This window comes from Stenella coeruleoalba (genome assembly GCF_951394435.1).
Source record: "Stenella coeruleoalba genome assembly, chromosome: 5".
Classification (NCBI taxonomy): domain Eukaryota; kingdom Metazoa; phylum Chordata; class Mammalia; order Artiodactyla; family Delphinidae; genus Stenella; species Stenella coeruleoalba.
In genome coordinates, this window is record NC_137150.1 from 94,906,693 (window position 1) to 94,927,252 (window position 20,560).

Here is a 20,560-nt window from a genome sequence, read left to right on the forward strand (position 1 = left end):
CCCACTCACAAGGACTCCGACCTCATGATTTAAGCACCTCCAAAGGGCCCACCTCCTAATACCATTATTTTTGGAGGTTAGGATTTTAATATATGAATTGTAGAGTGACACAAACCTTCTTTAAATTTAAAAGCTTCTAGAGAATAAAATTCCATTATTTACTCCAGATCTATTTTGTAATGTTTAATACTTTCTACTACCAGGAAATTCTCTCCTATATTATCTAACTAACCAAAATCTTTCTTGCTCCAGTGTCTCTTATCCACATTAGATGTTGGGAACTATTAGGAAAGTTAAAAAACTTCAATAAAAGCTGAAATAAATTTGCAGGTAAAAGAAAATAAACAAGGATAAGCTAATTTTGAAAATACATTATTTCCTTTGTGTTACTGGAAACCCAAACAATTAACATGGCTCTAAACCAAACATTTAGAAGGGACCCATATACAGTGAAAGAAGATGGGTTAATTTTTTAAGCCTGAAATTTCTTATGCATCTCAGCAGATAGGTTTCTAACTGGGAGCCCAATATCTCATAAAGCATTATAGTACTAATTTCCACTTATTACAAAACAGCTTTTTTGCCTGTATGACATTGCCTCTTGGACCCCATACATAATTTTAACTAGGATCTAACTTATTCATGACTATAATTCAGATCTAACAACCAGTCTAGACAGATCAGTGTAATTAGTCCCAGAGGGTATTGTAAGAGAGCTCATTTTTCTTTTCATCTTTATATTTTGGCAAACAAGTTGAGGTACTGATTCATTTGGAGAATTCTATAATTCAGAGAACTCAAAAATGTGGGAGTGAATAAGCTAAATAAATTATTTTAAGAGATTCTTATAAAGGGCTCATGTGCAGGTTAATTTGGTTTGTGTGCCTTTACTGTGGTCCAGAACAGAAACAATAAGGATGATTAACCAATATCAAGCTAATAAACTCTTAACAGCCTGTTACCAAGTTTATTAGAAAATTTAAAGGCAAGAAGTTAACCCTTACATATCACATGCCCACTTGAATTTCAGTGCAGTTGAAAACATTTATATCCTACTCTTATTTCCATTACTTTTATTGTTGTTTTATTGAGGATTCTATTAAGAACTTATATATTCAATCAACTGGAAGGATGAAACACCTTACATAAACCAGGGTGAGATAAAGCAAAGCTATTTTCTCATTTAAAATGTTGCTATTACAGTGTTCCTTTTTGTACTGTCATTGTCTGATGCTAGAGGACATCCAAGCTTATTCTTACTAGTCACTGTACGGGTAATCACCTTCAACATTATAGAAGTCTCCTCCTTCCCCTTTTATCCCTCCCATTACCTTTATTTTGTAACACATTATCACAGTAATTCTAAATAGTATAACCAAAGAACCCAGAGCCTCAAGGGATTTTAGAATATGGCTTATTAAATTCCTAGCTTAACATCTAGGTTAGCACATTCTGTTTAGTTCGATATATTCTAGGGAGCAAGGTATTTAACCAAGAATAATTTTAAGATGAAGAATTACCCAATGATGTATAATGCATGCTTCCTGGTCTATACCAGATAGCCAAAAATTATATATTTCCAATCATTTCCGAGAAAAATATATGAGTAATGCCATATGCCAAGTCAATCCAGTAGATGACCATTTGGTAGATGGTTAATGTTGATGACCAAAACCAAAGTATGTAGGACAGTGTCTTCCCATGCAAAAGACAGTAGTTCAAATGCAATAGAGCTAGAACACTGGGCTATAAATCAGGAAACCAAAATTACCATTTCAAAAACATCTTCATCCCATTTAATTCCTACCTTTATCTGTAATAAGGCAGTAATCAGAGCTGTTGATAGTTGTTGAAATGGAAAGGAAGGTAGAGTTTAAGTCTTAAAATTTGGATTCAAATTCTAGCTTCATTTTATTTTATTTTATTTTTTGGCAGCACCACATGGGTTGCAGGATCTTAGTTCCCCGACCAGGGATTGAACCTGGGCACTCAGCAGTGAAAGTGCAGAGTCCTAACCACTGGACTGCTGGGGAATTTCAAATTCTAGCTTCATTATCTTAATAGCTGCATAACCTTGGAAATGTTATTTACTTTTCAAGTCTTCTATGCTTCAAAGTAAAATGGAAATAGTGATTCCAAGCTCACAGAATATAGCAAGGATTACATGAAAGCATGTGTGCTGATTCAGGAAGAAGAGGACCTGAAATAAAGTAGGTTCCTTCCTCCTTGCTCCTTTCCCTCATCCCTCTTTCTTTCCCTCCCTCCCTCCCTCTCTCTCTCTCCCCTTCCTTTCCTTCTTTCCTTCTTTTTCTCCAGGTGCATCTTAATGAGGGATATTTCTCCTCTAAATTGCTAGTTATGAATGTGGATTACAGAAGTTACCTCTGAAAAGAGAAGTTGAGGGAGGAGCCTCTTTTCCTTGCCCCCCCAATTCTTCTCCTTTTTTCCAATTCCTTTTCCTCCACCAATCAAACTGCAAGAATAATAATAGCTGATCCTATTGATAGTAAGGAATTGATGTCGAGAATTACTTAAACTGTATCAAAGCACTATTAAAACAGCCAAAGGTAAGCCCCTACCTGGACAGGGTAAATAAAACAGCATCTTTAAAAGCTTAGCATGAAAGGGCAGGAATGTAAGGGGAGAAGTGGGGGATCCAGAGTGAGGAGAGAGTAGATGAGGGGGACTTTGAGGTAAGGAAGGAGCAGGTGGAAATGAATGAGAATGAACTGGTAACTGAGACCAGGAAGAGGAGTGTGTGTTGTTAAGGTTTCCTCTGTATTGACTAAATCTACCTTAATCAGTGGTCCCCAGCAATAATATCAGTTATATTTAATACACAAATCTCTCTTATTCTGGTCTCACTCGAGATGAATTTAGTTACAGTAGTCCCAACAGGACATCATCATAGGTAGTAGGCCTACCTATAAGACATCCCACATCATGAGGAACTTATTGTAGAAGTTATATTATAGAAGGAGGGGAAGTTATTTCCATGTAAATAAACAAACATCTGAAAATTCATGATATATCCCATCTCAGCATCATGATGATTGAATTATTCAAATAGAACAAAACTGGAAAATTAACTGTATCCTAACTTCTATCTTCATTTTTCTAAAACAAAACTGGAAAATTAACTGTATCCTAACTTCTATCTTCACTTTTCTAAAAAGATTTCTAAAAAAATCTTCATTTTCTAAAAAAGATAAAGTAAAAGATATGGAATCTGATCAGCATGAAGGGAGTTTTATTTTGTGTTTAATTGTTGGAAACTTCTATTGTGATGGATCTAAAATTTGAATCTATGCAGAGAGGCAGTCTCAGTACAATACATGGAACAAACTCCACCACCCTGACTCAGCTCATATTTCCAGCCACTTCTCCATGTAATTCTCCTTCTTCACTGACTCTCACACCTACAATCCCCTGAGCTCACACGCTGCACTACTCATTTTTGAACCCACCTCACCGTCCCCTTCACTCAAGCCTTCACATATGCTATTTCTTCTGCTGGAATATCTTCCTCTACCCTGTACACCTGGCCAAGGATCAACTGTCAATTCTGTTTGATTCATTCCTTTCCAGTTTTGTCAAGGTCCTACACGAAAAAGGTAAATATAAAATAACTGGTTGGATGTTCCGGGTCACAAGTTGGAGAAAGATACCGATAGGAAATGTAGTGGGATCTCAGATAACATGGAAATCAGTGACATTCCCATGTATATGAAGCCTAAATGTGGAACCCAAATATTTATGGGGCATCTCCATAAATATTCTTTGGTGCCAATACTCAAATGGTTAAGGAAAAATCTCCCTGCTTCTACTTCTGCCCTTTCCACCTAAAATTTGATTTAATTACCTGACTTTTTCATAGCTGCATCTGTGCTTTGCATTTTCCAAATACAAGCTTGGTTCTTAAAATCAGATGTCATTGGTCATCTCTTCACCAAGACCCAGGCCCCTATTTTACTAACTCAAGAAATCTAAGCCAGAAGTCTTCAGTGACTTGCTCAAAGCCACATGAACAAATAAGTTCACTAAATCAGGACCATGTTGTGGGTCTCCTGACCCCCAGGTCAATGTATTTTTCTCCCCTAGAATTTCAAAAAAGTATGTTCAGTGTGACACTAGCTTCTTGGGGTGTAAATAGGCAGCAGTGCTTAAAACATTAGTTCTGTGATAAAATACACTTGGGAACTTCTGAATTAAACAGAGTTAAGCAGCTTTATTTACTGGGAAGTCTTCAGTATGCTAATGTGTATTGATTAACTAAATATAACACTGTGTCTAGTTATGCCCTCTCTCTCCAGCTCCTATGTAACCAAATTCTACTTGTCTGAAAATAATGGTTAACAATAAAGAATTGAGTAAGCATTTTAAAAAGATAGTAGAGCATGTTGGTTAGAGCAAAATGCTTGAGTTCAAATGCCAAACATTGCTATCAATTGCAACTTCTGCCAATTAATTTACCCCTCTATGCTTCAGTTTATTTATCTGGAAAACCAAAATAATAATATCACCTGCTTCAGAGACTTTTTGTAAGGATTACATATTTTATAGATGTAAAACCCTTAGAAAAATGTCCAGCACATAGGAAGCATTCAATAATGGTTAGCTATTATTAGAGGAGATGGATAACTACTTTGTAATCCAGGTAGCAAATATCTTAATAAACCCCAATTAACATTTTTTATCTTCTCCTAAATGCCTTATGTTCCATCCACCATGGCCTTTTCTGTGATTCTCTACACTCAGTGCTCAGATATAGCCACTCCTTTTCCCCTTTTTATGCATAGTTGTTTCTCTGTTTGGCATGAAACTTGGGTGTCAGCCAAGCCACACTTCTGAATTAATTCCCTCACAGCTTCTTTTTAAGAAAGCAGGACCCTCCTCCTCCCTAGCCCCACACAATAGAATTCTCCTACCAACTATTAAGAAGAGAACTTTTTTCTTGGCATACATGAAAAGTCTTTTCTAGCTCAACATCCTCAAAGGACCGGTCTTTGGGAAGTAGTGCCTTGCAGGGTGCATTCTTCATACTTAAAATCTGTAATTTTACATTTATATTTCTAGCTTGTTACTCTTGAGACTGTTAGAATTTATTAGCAGTCTAATACAGCTTAGACTGCTATAACAAAAAGACTCAAAAATATATAAGCTAAAGTAAGACAGAAATTGGCTTCCCTCTCATCTACAAGTCGGCATAGGCATTCCAAGGACTCAGGGCACATCAGCAGTGCTGGGAAGCCAGGCTGTTTTTACCTTGTTGCTCTGCTCCTCTTTAAACTTAACGTCCACCCCTTGGCCAAAATGGCTGCTCTAGTCCCACCATCATATCCACATCCCAGTTAGTAGCAAAGGAAAAAGAAGCAAGGGAGGAGCACACACACATTCTTCATAAGGGTATGACCCAGATGCTACACATATCACAAGTCCAAAGGCCACACTTACTTCAGGAGGAAACTAGACATATTTAGCTGTGTAGTTATGTGTCAGCCAAAAGTTCTGTTAACTTAAGGAAAAAAGAAAAATAGCCATTAGAAGACAAATGGCAGGGACTTCCCTGGCAGTCCAGTGGTTAAGACGTAGCCTTCTAATGCAGGGGGTGTGGGTTTGATCCCTGGTTCGGGAGCTAAGATCCCATATGCCTCGGGGCCAAAAAAACCAAAACATAAAACAGAAGCAATATTGTAACAAATTCAATAAAGACTTTAAAAATGGTCCACATCAAAAAAAAAATCTTTAAAAGAAAAAGAAGACAAATGGCAGACTCTCCCATGCCTGAAGTTAAATTGATAGTTCTATGACTGACTGCCCCGGGAAAGGCTTCCACAATAGAAATCGCCCCTCCTCTACTTTCTACCCTAAACTCTTGGTTAATTCCTTCAGTCAAAATATTCTAAGTAGTCCTTAAACTAAAGGGGAGATCTATTTGGAAGGCTGAAGCAAGGATAGGTTTCTAAAAGGAAGGAAGAACATATAGAAAAAAGAATGGAGGTGCATTTTCAAGGTCTTTTAAGCACTTGAATGCAATCAATTTTATAATTATTAAAAACTTTAATAATTTTTTAAAATTTAATCATTTAGATTTTTTTTAATGGATGGTTTTCTGGCCTCAGAATATATTCCTCCTCTCTCTGTGTCTATTTGTTTGGCTAAAGCGTTTTGATCTATTGTGAGTAGCAAGATGAAATTAGTTTCTATTCTTTGTTTCTACCATTCTTAATCAATGTATTTTTGTTGTTAATATAATAACTAACATTTTTGAGCACTTCTGCTTAATTTATTCCTCCTAAAAGCCCAGTGCTGTATGTACTATTTTTGTCCCCATCTCACAGATGGAAAAATTGAGAGTAGCAAGGAGTCTATATAGCCAGGATGCCACCTCTGGTAACCAACTGTCTGTAGACACCAAGCCTTAAAGTCCGTGCAATATTTTATCAAGCTAAGGATCTCCTTATAAAAACAAAACCAAGGTGAGTGATCAAGCATTCAGTGCCAAAAACCACTACAGAAGAAACAAGATATGGAAAAACCGAAGATGTGGCTTTAACAACAAAAAAGTAGGGTTCTCTGTTTAGTGTTTTTAATTCCACAATTCCAATGCTTCCTCAATAAAAAAGAAAACAAAAATCATGATCAGACCACTTCTTTTACTAGGCAGAAATGAAAGTAAAAAAATGTAAAATGTTTTCACTAATTAACAGCCCAGAGTTAAATTATTTAGAACAAGCAAATGATAATATGCACTGTTTAATCCTTTTCCAAGGATGCATAACAGATTGAGAGAAATTCTTGACACATTTTCATATCTAAAATGTGTGCTGTTGATCCTCCACTCCATAACTCCAGAGGAACAGGAGAATGTGAGTGGGGGCTGAGCACTGAGAACTCGAGATGCTGGTGTAGGTTGTGTGTTTGTCCTGTTGTGTGTGCAGATGTTTATAAAGGTGTCCGCCAGGAACTGCTAACCAGAGGATTAGGGCTCAACACCATGCTGATGCTGCCGTTAGCTGTGGATGTATTTCTATGCTAATTTACTAGGTGGCGATATAATCTTAAAAATAAGCATCTACATTCTGGTGCAAAAGTTTCAGCTCTCCAATTTTTCACTGACACATTTTTTCATTTCCAATGTTACTTTTCTCTTGCTTTCATTTTTGTTGTCTTTCACTCGGAAATTTTGTGTCATCTGCCCTATTCTTGTAACAGAAAACTATTAAACCATTCAAGCTGGCTTGAGGAAGAGAAGTTCAAAATCCCTCTGTTGTATGTCCTGAATATTGGATCTTCAGTCTTTTGCTATCACTGGTTCCTGAGGGCTGACCAATATTGATATTTATTCCTTATATATCTGTATATCTGGAATTCTCTTTTTCGCTTAAACATTAAAGAAGCAAACACACAAGAAAGAAGCAAACTCTTTCTTGTGTGTGTGTGTGAGTGTGTGTGTGTGTGTGTATATATATATACACACATATTTGATATTGTTGATATTTCATATCAACACTTCTTAGGAACAATAAAAGGTACAATCTGCTATCAAGTATTTTTGTAAATCCAAATTCCTTACCCCCTACTTCCTCCATTTATTCCATCTTCACACACTGTACCTCCAGCCTCAAAATGCATAGCAATCCTGGAGGAAGTTATAAAATTATGAATAAGTAAATATCAATGAAAGTACTTTATAAGCAGTTAAATTCCATAAAAATGCTAGTTATTAGTATTTTCCAATATCCAGGACCAAAGTAAGAAACACCTCGCCTGGAAATTGGAGACATTGAGAAGCCTCCTTTTTTTCCTTGCCACTGAGTTATCCTAAGAAAATACCATTCCACTGGCCCATAGGTGATTACTCAGAAAATGTCCACTACAAGTTCGTATAATTCACCCACTCATATTGGAGCACCTACTACATGGTCAGCACTGTGCTGGACATTGTGACACTGTGAGGACAACCAAGGACTATAAGCCATAGTTTCTAACTTCAAAAAGCACATCTGTTAGTAAAGCACAAATGGAAGTGATTAGTGAAAAGTGGCTCTGAAAATACATCTGCAGTCAGAGTTCAAAGGAGAGAGTAGAGTGGATGGGATTAAGTTCAAAGAACAATGATGGAGGATTAAAACTGTGACACAACCTTGAAGAAAGGGAGGATTCTGATGTATGAGAAGGGAAAGGGGCGAGAAGGAGAAGGTCCAGACAGATGGACTTTGCAGTTGGGATTGGACCAGTGTTTGTTTGAGCTAGAATCAATGAGGAAAGGAGATAATTAGAAATGAGGGTGGGTGCTACTTAGTAGTGGGAAGTAAAGTGGGATGGGTAGAGTGGGGTTTGGGTTGGGGAAGGCAGTGAGAACCAGGCAGAAGAGTAGGTTTGATCTGACAGCAAACAGCATTTCTGGAAGTATCACAGCAACACTGTGAAAGAGTAGTTTGGGGAAGATTCGCCTGGTGATGAGAGTAGGAGGGATTAGAAAGGGAAACAGATAAACTCAGGAAACTTAAAATAACAAGGTGATGATTCAGACACAAGGAGAGAAAGGTCTGGGCTAGGAAGGTGGCGGTAAGAATATACTAAAATAAACAGTAGAGAAATATTGAAAGAAAAAAAAATGCCTGAAATCTAAGATTGACTGTTGTGGATAGATGAAAGGGGCAAAGGTTAGTTTTGGTAACTGGGATAATGATGGCTTCACTGAAAGAGATAAGGAAATTTGAGAGGGAAAGGCAATAAGTATGATTATAGGAATGTTACTATTAAGGTGACCACAGGATTCACAGTATAGATTCGAGGAGGCAACATGAAATGTGATTATATAGCCAAAGAATTAGAGAGAAATATGTAATAGCTGCCTACATAGAGTTAATAGTTGGGAAAAGAAAACAAGAATTAAATAATTCAGCCAGTCAATTCAGTATGATCGACTTCTTATATGTTAGATACTGTGAAACACTGGGATGGAAAGACAGAGAGATGAAAAATTTACATCATTAGAAAGATAGACACCTGTTGTGTTTGCAACACAATAAAATCAATTCTATATAAAGTGCAATGGAAGGATCAATCAATCATTCAGAGGAAACCTGAGAAGGCTTCATAGTAGGCCATGGAGAATGTTCTTCCAACTGGTTCCAAGGGCAGAATGGAGGTTACTAAGCATTTTAGAAATATATTCCCACCTTCTTGTCAGAGGAAGAGAATGTGTAACAGCACAAAGATGAGAAGGACCAAGTTCGAGTCAAAGGAGTGCTAATGTTCAAAATGCCTAAAGTGTAGGACACACGAGGGAGTGGTGTGAGATGGGCCTGGTAAAGAAGGTCAAGGAGAAATCATGAAAGAGCTCTGTGGGGGTGAGACAGTGGCAGACTGATAAGAGTGACAAGGCCTGGGGGTTAGGTCTTGTTCATTGTTTGGGGAGAGACAAAGGAAGCAGAAGCAAAGAAAGTGAGGAAAACAAGTAAGGTAATGAGGTAGAAGGGATTGGGACAGTACTGAGTAAAAGTGATAGAGGGTTAGAGCAGGAGACTGAAAGGAAGAGAGTTTTACAAGGAAGAAATACACAGAAGGCTATGGTAAAGAAAGTATCATAGATGACTGACATAAGAACTGCATTTTAAAGAATACTTCAGTCATTTTGGAAAAATTTGGAGGGAAGTAAGGCCTCCACATAAAGTAAACATAAGCATATAACACATCTATAATTTTTCATAATATATATATGTGATATATTTATGATCAAGACCCAGAAAGACAGATTCAGATTCTGCAGCCCACCTACGGTATACCCTCTGGGTTTTTGTCTTCATTCTAAAAGTAGTAGATTCTCCAGTGGATTCATAACAAGAATGATCACACCTTCAGGTAAAGCCCTACTCAACAGATGTTGGCAATATTCTCCTGGACCACTGGTATACAACTAAACTTTAATACGGCACAATAACCATACCTCTCCATATTTCTTTTCTGTCAGAGAGACCAAAGACAAGCATTGCTATACTTATAATTATCCCACGGGTCACCACAGGGCTCAGTCCTATTGATTACACAGCTGCATGCAAAAAGGAAACAGGAAAAAAAAAACCTCATAGCATTAGATGTGGAATGCCACATGCCTCATCTACCCAGGATTCTGTAAAATGCTTTACAGGCTATAAAGTGTTTTCTTCCTAAATCTTCGACTTTTAGTTGCTGCTCAGCGCGAGTGATGCAGGTGTCAACCATGAGAGAATGACCACGAGGTCAGGGAAATCAAGAACCAGACAAGCAAATTATTTACCCCCATCCTTCTGGTCCAATCTCTGGCCACTAACTTCAGAGGACTTGAAGCATCAATTAATCTTTCTGAGATGGTCCATACGATGCCCCATCCATATAGACAGGTTCCTTAGTGTTCTACTGGTCCATAGTCCTAGAAGCAGAAGCAGAAATGGAAATTAGACCTTTTAATTCCTTTCCTAGAATTGTTTCCATGGAGCGTCCATCTTCCTGCTGGTGATCTAGAGATGTCAATGACATATTGGCAGCAGACTAGAATCAACAGGGCACACCCCAAAAGGGTTCTGCCCTGCTAGTAAATATCTTCAAGTAACCTATTACACGTTAACAGGTATCTATCTGCAAACATCATTATTTAGCTCATTTACTTAAAATTAAATGCCAAATATAATTTTAGTTGGAAACATCCCTGCCACTTAAGATCATGTAGTACTATAACACGTATTTACTGAAAAAAAAAAGTGTATATAAGTGGACCTGAGTAGTGCAAACCTTTGTTGTTTAAGGGTCAACTGCCTATACATATATATATGGAGGAATATTTATTATATACATATTTATTATTATAAGGATTTAGTTTACATGATTATGGGTACTGATAAGTCCCAAGATCTGCAGTCAGCAAGCTGGAGACCCTGGAGAGCTAGGGGTATATTTCCAGTCTGAATGCTGGTAGGTTCTAGACCTAGGAAGAGCCAATATTTCTGTTCAAGTCTGAAGGCAGGGAAAAAACCGTGTCCCAGATGCTATTCAGGCTGGAGGAATTTCCCTCCTACTTGAGGTGTGGCCAGCTTTTTTGTTCTGTTCAGCCTGCAAGTGATTGGATTGGGCCCACCCACATTAGGGAGGGCAATCTGCTTTACTCAGTCTACCCATTCAAATGGTAATCTCTTCCAGAAACACCCTCACAGACCACCTAGAATAATGTTTGACCAAATGTCTGGCACCCTGTGGCTCAGTCTAACTGACACACAGAGTTAAACATCACACACAGCTTGCTGGGGAAGATTCCAGCCTCCATCAGCCATCCTGACTTTAGTCCAGTTCTCTTTGCACTAAGCCACATTGCCAATTCAAAATAAAATTTTGTGCAAGACATTTTTATAAGCCTGGGTGATTCATTTTAATCAAGTTAAGATCCCTTCAAATGAATTATGTGGGACATTATTCACCTACTGATTTTTGGATTAGAAAAATAATCATTGACTTGCATTTGAAGCTCTTAGAATCCAAAACAATGAGCTTTAAAGAGGTATTTCTGCACAGACCATCAGTGATCTATCTACCAAGTCAGAGTTGGAATAGAATGTGTCCTCTGCCTGAGTACCCATAACTTCCTGCAGGAGAGTTTATAAAACCAGTCATGAGGAGAGTACTCTCTCTCGAACACTGTTCACTTCCACAACCACACTCCCTTAAGATATACAAAATTCCACAAAACAATACCACATCATGTCCATTTTTCAAAATATTACATCAGCTGGCCTTCACAGAACAGACAGAATCATTCACTCAATACTTTCCCTGGAAGCCGTACTGGCAAACTTCATTTCTGGGTCCTCATATTCCATCCTTTGACTATGTCATACCAGGAATTTGGGGATGGAGAATACAAATCATCACCAAGACATGGATCTATGGCAAGTGTACCCATGTGCATTTTTCCCCACTAAAAGAGAGGAAATGGGCTTAATATCAAAGCTTCACAAAACAGTGGTTATAACAGAGGGGTGAAAAAAAAAAATAAAGAGGAGTGAATTCTAATTATTCCCCTGGAATGATTTGGTAATGACAAAACAAGTATTTTTATTTTTCTAAGTCTGTAGGAATCATATCTTCTGCATTGGAATATATACATTCACTGGAATAAGGAGGTTATTTGTGTATTGCATGGGGATTGTCTAGTCTCATTTTCTCTGTGCTGTGAGAACTGAGCCCACATGAGTATTTCTCCAAATGAGAAGGCAAAACAATTATATCATTTCTATTTCATTTCAGCTTACTTAATAAAGGAGAAACAAGAGTTTAAAATTAATTGCAAGAGCCAGACTAGTACTGGGCAAGTTAATGAGGAGCTTTTATGAGCTGTAATTTTTATTTTTTTATTTGTCCAATTAATTATTTATTACATGCATTGGATATGGCCAGTGTGTAATAGCCTTCCGGGTGCATTTAATGCTGTAATTACCCAAAAACAAGCCCTGCCTTTACAACTTGTAACCTAATCAGACTCAGGAAAGCAGAACATTCACATATGGACTAAATGAAATTTGCTGAGCTCTCCCTCAAATGGAGGTTTCAAGGAAAATTTTTCTTACCCAATAAAAGGCTGTGCTGATCTCTATGTGTGTCTATCAATCAGTGAGTCGATAAATAAATTATTAATCACCTACTATGTGTAAGACACTGTGGTAGGCAAGATGAGGAGAGGGAATAAAGCATATAACATGCTATATACATCCTCAAGCAAAACTAGCAGTGACCATCTACTATGTGCCAGGCACCCTATATATATCCTCTTTCAAAGCTTTACATTAATCTAACAACAAAGACATTATTGTCCCCATTCCCCCATCTTACAGACCAGAAAGCTAACTAAGTAGCTTGCACGATCCATATCAACAGTTTCCCTGACGGCTGTAGCACTAGCCAGATATAACATATGTTCCCATTCTAGGTGATATTTAGAAAATGAATTAACTTGCCTAAATGCAGGCGGACTCTCAACCACTGTGCCACCAGGGAAGCCCCAGTACTTTTTTTATTGTTTTTATTAGGTGCAATTCACATAACATAAAACTATCACTTCAAAGTGCAAACGTCACTAGTATCTGGTACATTTATAGCTAGAAAACATTTATTTTATATTTTAACTTGTCTAACTTGCTGATGTTTTAGAAAGAACATTCTCACTGACCTGGGTGTCCAAAGCTTTGAATTTTAGTTCTTACCTGTCCAAACCAACTTTGTGACCTTGGCTAGGTTGCTGAATTTCTCTAGAACTGAAATATCTCTCTGGAGAATAGACAATGATTTTCACTCTGTGTACTAAAATCACCTTGAGAAGTGGTTAAAAATATCTGGCCTTGGTCCATCCCTAGAGTATAATTCAGTAGATTTAGCATATGTGATTTTTAACAAGCTAAATTTAAGAACTATTAGATTTGATAATTTCTAAGATTCCTTCATAACGTTATATTTTATGATTCTGGGGACCATGATTTCATAATACAAAGCTGGAGTTTTACCAAAAAACCTCCTTTAAAAAAAAAGCTGAAATCAAATAGAGGCATAAAATATAACACTTGTATAAAGCTCTCTGACATGGTTTTTTCAAAAATTAAAATTATTTGGAAAACAATATACAGAGTGGATGTCTTCCAGTGAAGAGTAAAGCAAGTAATAGAAACCAATTCAGGCAGCAAATGGTCCAAAGAAAACCCAAATTTAATATTTGAAAATGGGCATTTTCCAATAAATATCAACTGAACTGCTCCTGCTACTCTGTCTTATAACCACATAAGTCATCCATGTTCAGTCATCATCAAGCTGCATGTTCATCCCTCATACAGTCAGTATGGAGACTCCTATGGAGAATATACACTAGACATTTTCCATGAAGAGTCTGATTCAGAAATCTGGTTTCATTCCAAGAATATGTATGTTTAATTTCTCTGATAATTTTTATTATCACATGAGGGTAGTAAACAATGATGCTTTATTTGAAATTATATGATAGTTCATTTTATTGTGACATAGACAACCAAAGAACAAAGGGCCCATGTGATTTGTATTTATCAATATGCATACTAATTCATTTCTCAGCTGTTTCCTTCCTTGATCTTGGCTTGCCATTCATAGCTTCAGTTGGAATCAGAAATTTCTGATTGCTGATTTCTGGCAAATGCAGTGCTTAAATGGCTTACCATTACTTAACATCCATTCAAAACACAATCCCATAGTGGCTGTATCAATTTACATTCCCAACAGTACTGCAAGAGTGTTCCATTTTCTCTACACCCTCTCCAGCATTTATTGTTTGTAGACTTTTTGATGATGGCCATTCTGACCGGTGTGAGATGATATCTCATTGTAGTTTTGATTTGCATTTCTCTAATGATTAATGATGTTGAGCATTCTTTCATGTGTTTGTTGGGGTAAGATGGGAATAAAGACACAGACCTACTAGAGAATGGACTTGAGGACATGGGGAGGGGGAAGGGTAAGCTGTGACAAGGTGAGAGAGTGGCATGGACATACCAAACGTAAAATAGATAGCTAGTGGGAAGCAGCCGCATAGCACAGGGAGATCAGCTCGGTGCTTTGTGACCACCTAGAGGGGTGGGATAGGGAGGGTGGGAGGGAAGGAGACGCAAGAGGGAAGAGATACGGGAACATATGTATATGTATAACTGATTCACTTTGTTATAAAGCAGAAACTAGCACACCATTGTAAAGCAATTATACTCCAATAAAGATGTTAAAAAAAAAAAAACCCACAATCCCTCTTTCCTGTGACATACTCTATCTATATGCTTCCAAGATGTTTGGTGAGTCAGCACTGTGGTGTCTTACTGAGTATACATTAGTGCAAGTTGACTCTGAATGGTTTACTTTTACTACCATTTCCATCAATATGGAAGAGATTTCTTGGCAAATGAGAAATATGAAGGTGGAGCTGCACATTATGAGAAATGAATTCAAGTCATGGTGACTTTATTTTCCTCAGATCTAGCCTTATTGGACAACAATATTTTTGGTAATTTACTTTCTACTTAAGCTCATTTTTTATCTATATGAGAGTGGTTTTCCTTTGCTCCTTCAACGCACTTCCCAGTCTATTTCATAATACATGTCACAGTATTTGCATTTCCCATTGGTCCAACTTCCCTATCAAGAATTGCCCAGTGGGGACTTCCCTGGTGGTCCAGTGGCTAAGGCTCTGCGCTCCCAATGCAGGGGTCCTGGGTTCAATCCCTGCTCAGGGAACTAGATCCCACATGGCACAACTAAAGATCCCGTGTGCCACAACTAAGATCCGGCACAGCCAAATAAATAAATATTTTCTTTTTTTAAATACGGGGATATATGTATACATATAGCTGATTCACTTTGTTACACAGCAGAAACTAACACAACATTGTAAAGCAACTATACCCCAATAAAGATGTAAAATTTTAAAAAAAGCATCACCCAGTGAAGAGTGCTGTTCTCAGCCTTTCCTTTAAATACGTGATATTTTTTTAAATGCTGCAAAATGGGCTCAAATATTTCTTCCCTCATTATCAGATAACAACCTTTCCTGATCTTACTAGTACGTAACACTGCACATTATTTTAATAAAAGTTGTCTTATAATGTCTTACAAAAGAATAACACTTTCCTCTCCCTCCCACCCCATTACCCAACTTCCACACACAAACAAAGCCCTAAGTTCTTAAAAGTCATCTTCCTCCTTTGATGGGTTTATGGTACCTTTTAATATTTTGTTAGGACAAAGGAGAGGAACAGAAGGGTGAGAGCTTGTACTGAAGGGCTATGGATTCTATGATGCTTTGACTCTGATGTAGCTCTGCATCACCAGACTATCCTACAGGATTTTCTGTTTCTGTTTGATCACTTAGATCAGCCCATCTTGTCTCACCATCACTGAGCCCCAGAGAGCAGCCCTGAAAAATCCAAACTCCCACAGGAATCACCAGATAACTACTCACTTTATCCATCAGATTTGTCCCACTGACAGTTTCCCACTCTGCTAAAATCACTTGCTTTGTTAATCATCCCATTACTCTCCAACCTCCATCCAAAGAAGTACATTTACCAAATAATGTCCACTGGGATTTTCAAGCAAACATGGTAGAGAAAAAGTATGCAGCTTATGAGAAACAGCCACAACTAAACCAAGTCCTCCTAGACAGCTTAAGAGTTTCCCAACAATAAAATGATCCCTAAAATCCAGGTTATCTAGGTAAAGCAGACTGGTGGTAGCCCAGTACTAATTTCAGCTACAGTAAATGTAATTAATTCATTGTTTGATAACAGCTAATAATTACACAAAATACGGCAACAGTAACAAGAGATCAGAAATTCAAAGTCACAACCAGTTACATGCACAACACTGGTAATGTAAGCAAGGACTTTCAGGTCTAAATAGTGAAAGGTAAGCTAAAGACCAAAACTGATATCCACAACCATAAACAAACCCTCTCCCTAAGCAAACTCAACCTTTTCACTGGCTAATGTTTCTGAGGTAAACAGGTCTCCGTTTAACAAATAAGGCTTTAGGAAATGAAATTGCTTACCAGACCATGTTGTTAGATAAGAATTTCTTGTACATGACTTGTTTGAAATGCCTCTAATCTGGTAATGAACAAGATATACAAGCTTTACTCCAAGAGCGTACCCATTCTTTAAGAGAGGGTGGGAAGCACATGCTGGACAGAGGCATTAAAGTCTCTAAGACTGGAAAGCACCTAGTATTTTTAAGAACCCAGAAGGCCAATGTGGTTGGAGTGAAAGAAGTAAAAGAAGAGTGGTGATGGCCAGAGCTGAATTTGGAAGGATAGGCCAGATCTATATCTCTGTCCACCACTGAAAGAATCTGAGCATCTCAGTGTGATGGGAAGTCACTGAGATTTTATTCTCTCTGGCTGCTATGTGTAGAATGAACTGTAGAGTAGCAAGAAGAGAAGCCAGAAGGGAAGCTAACATGTTATGGCTACCCAGTAGCTGGCCAGCACCATCTTCATGTGTCATAAGTCAACATTCACCTCACGAATGAAGAGTATCTAACCACCCCATCAATGCTCAAATAGAGTAACTCACTCTCTCTGTTATATTACCTCTTTCTTTTTTTCTTTTTTTTTAACATCTTTATTGGAGTATAATTGCTTTACAATGTTGTATTAGTTTCTGTTGTATAACAAATCAGCTGTATGTATACATATATCCTCATATCCCCTCCCTCTTGTGCCTCCCTCCCACCCTCCCTATCCTATCCCTCTAGGTGGTCACAAAGCACTGAGCTGATCTCCCTGTGCTTTGCAGCTGCTTCCCACTACCTATCTATTTTACATTTGGTAGTGTATATATGTCCATGCCACTCTCTCACTTCGCCCAAGCTTACCCTTCCCCCTCCCTGTGTCCTCAAATCCATTCTCTACGTCTGCATCTTTATTCCTTTCCTGCCCCTAGGTTCATCAGAACCTTTTTTTTTTTTTTTAGATTCCATATATATGTGTTAGCATATGGCATTTGTTTTTCTCTTTCTGACTTACTTCACTCTGTATGACAGTTTCCAGGTCCATCCACCTCACTACAAATAATGTAATTTCGTTTCTTTTTATGGCTGAGTAATATTCCATTGTATATATGTGCTACATCTTCTTTATCCAATCATCTGTCAATGGACACTTAGGTTGCTTCCATGTCCTGGCTATTGTAAATAGTGCTGCACTGAATATTGTGGTACATGTTTCTTTTCGAATTATGGTTTTCTCAGAGTATGTGCCCAGTAGTGGGATTGCTGGGTCATATGGTAGTCCTATTTTTAGTTTTTTAAGGAACCTCCATACTGTTCTCTATAGTGGCTGTATCAATTTACATTCCCACCAACAGTGCAAGAGGGTTCCCTTTACTCCGTACCCTCCCCAGCATTTATTGTTTGTAGAGTTTTTGATGATGGCCATTCTGACCGGTGTGTGAGGTGATACCTCATTGTAGTTTTGATTTGAATTTCTCTAATGATTAGTGATGTTGAGCATCCTTTCATGTGTTTGTTGGCAGTCTGTATATCTTCTTTGGAGAAATGCCTATTTAGGTCTTCTGCACATTTTTGGATTGGGTTGTTTGCTTTTTTAATATTGAGCTCCATAAGCTGCTTGTATATTTTGGAGATTAATCCTTTGTCAGTTGTTTCATTTGCAAATATTTTCTCCTATTCTGAGGGTTATCTTTTCATCTTGCTTATGGTTTCCTTTGTTGTGCAAAAACTTTAAGTTTCATTAGGTTCCATTTATTTAGTTTTTATTTCCATTTCTCCTTCACTTGGCATAACATATTTTATATATTTCTGCTACTAAGTTAAATGAAATAATATAAGTGAGGTACTTCTCACTGTGTTTACTGCATAATAATTGCCAATATTAGTTCCTTTTCTTCCTTCTGAGCTATGAATAGTCATTGTTCATTTTCTCTCTTCTGCAGGGAAGACTGCTATGGATTACTTTCACTACATATTACCAATAATGCCACAATTAAGGGACTTTGCAGTTCAAGACTGATAAGGCAAAAGAGGAAGTAGGGAAATTTCGGCAAACAAAGTTGGGGTGCCAGCCATGGATATTGAAAGCCAGGCAAAGAATAGGCTTTAGCAAGCCAGGGAGGTAACAGCTTGCAGGACTGTGAAGATAGAATGAAGGAAAGTAAGGTCCTTTGTGAATGCCTGGAACAGGCTGACTTTACTTGTAAGGAAGCATGCCAGTTATGTTTAAGTGGTCAGAAAATGGGTGAATAGTCCCTGCATCTTCTTCACTAATATATCCCCATGTCATAGCCTAGGGCCAGGCACACAGAAGCTCAAAAGTGCTATTACACAATTATAAATAACGTATCCTTCAGGGAGAGACAAGCTGTTAGTTCTGAGGTGCAATCAAAGCCACTCTGAGGAAAGAATTACAGAGCCCAGGGATAATGGCTCTACCTGACCTCATGTTGTATGGAGAATCCAAGTGTGGCAGGGTCTTGGAGGTAACTCTCCTTTAAACAACAGGAACATAATCAGAGAAGGGTGGCCATGGCTTTATTGCTTGAAGGGAGAGAGGAAAGAAAACGAAGGGAGAGAGGAAAGAAAACAAAGGGAGAAAAATGGATAATTATGTTTTACTAACAAGACTGTTCCATAATAGACTCATGGTAAAGAAATACAAAGTCAGCAGAGGCCTCTTTCTGAAGGGTAACAGTAATATGATTCAGACCTAATGCGGTTTAAACCCCTGGAGCATTTTTCTCTATTTCAAGCCTACTTCCATCTTTGCCATGGTATTATCCTTTTAAGTCTGAATTATTGGCCTAAGCCTGGTGTCTACCCCTTCTTTCTGGCAAAAGTCACAGTCTAGCCATTTGAGCTCAGAGTCAATGGCTCATTGAGCCAATTAATGAATGATTCATTTATTTCTTCCAACTCCTGATAAGGATGGAAATCCATCCAGTAGTCATTTACAGAAATACCACAAAATTTTTCAAAAAATCAGTCAAAGTTCCAATGCCCTAAAGAACAGTATTTCTCAAAGTGCTTGTCCAACTCCCTGGTAAACCTCTGAGGTTTACCATAGGCAGCTATGGAAACAAAATTCTGACACTGGAGAAAGGCTGGAAGTGAAGAACCTGCCTATTTCTGATTCATATTGTGTTTGTAGATTCTTACCATCAGGTAAGGACTGATGGGGTCCAAGCACCAGTGACTGTGAGGAATGGTGGGAGGGTTTAGGGCTAGGTGAATATGAGACAGAGCATTCTCAGGAAGAAAATTTTCTGGCTTTGATTAGACATGACTCTATTGGAGAGGGTGCTGGCAACTGTGGAAGTACCCTAGGATTTGGCATTATGAACCTCCTCAATAAAAAGTATTTTATCGGACTTCCCCGGTGGCGCAGTGGTTAAGAATCTGCCTGCCAATGCAGGGGACACAGGTTCAATCCCTGGTTTGGGAAGATCTCACAAGTCGCAGAGCACCTAAGATCGTGTGCCACAATTTCTGAGCCTGCATTCTAGAGCTCACAAACCACAACTACTGAAGCCCATGTGCCTAGAGCCTGTGCTCTGCAACAAGAGAAGCCACCGCAATGAGAAGCCCACGCAACACAACGAAGAGTAGCCCCACTAGCTACAATTAGACAAAGCCCATGAGCAGCAATGAAGACCCAACACAGCCAAAAAATAAATTTAAAAAAATACCTCATCAAAAAAAAAAAGTATTTTATCATCCTGTAATCATTCTTCTCTTCACCTTGACACTCCTCCACACCTCATTATACACACACACATACACACACACACACACCAAGGTTTGCACAAGGCTCGGTGGTTTGTGACCACCTAGAGGGGTGGGATAGGGAGGGTGGGAGGGAGGGAGATGCAAGAGGGAAGAGATATGGGAACATATGTATAACTGACTCACTTTGTTATAAAGCAGAAACTAACACATCATTGTAAAGCAATTATACTCCAATAAAGATGTTAAAAAAAAAAATCTAGCACTGAAGCTGACAGCAAGTTAA

General features: G+C 38.1%; 1 long non-coding RNA gene across 2 annotated transcripts in view; it reads right to left on the bottom strand.

The window, feature by feature from the left end:
- Positions 1-217: 217 nt before the first annotated feature.
- The window catches only part of LOC307186550, a 62,869-nt gene continuing 42,526 nt past the window's right edge, over positions 218-20,560 (bottom strand). The window contains exons 4-5 of one of the 2 annotated variants that reach the window (XR_013828400.1): positions 10,286-10,417; positions 218-7,642 (exon numbers count right to left, since the gene is read on the bottom strand). This is a non-coding gene — a long non-coding RNA (uncharacterized lncRNA). Of the gene's footprint in view, positions 7,643-9,464; positions 10,418-20,560 lie in introns of those variants that run through there. The other variant, XR_013828401.1, reaches the window with a different exon arrangement.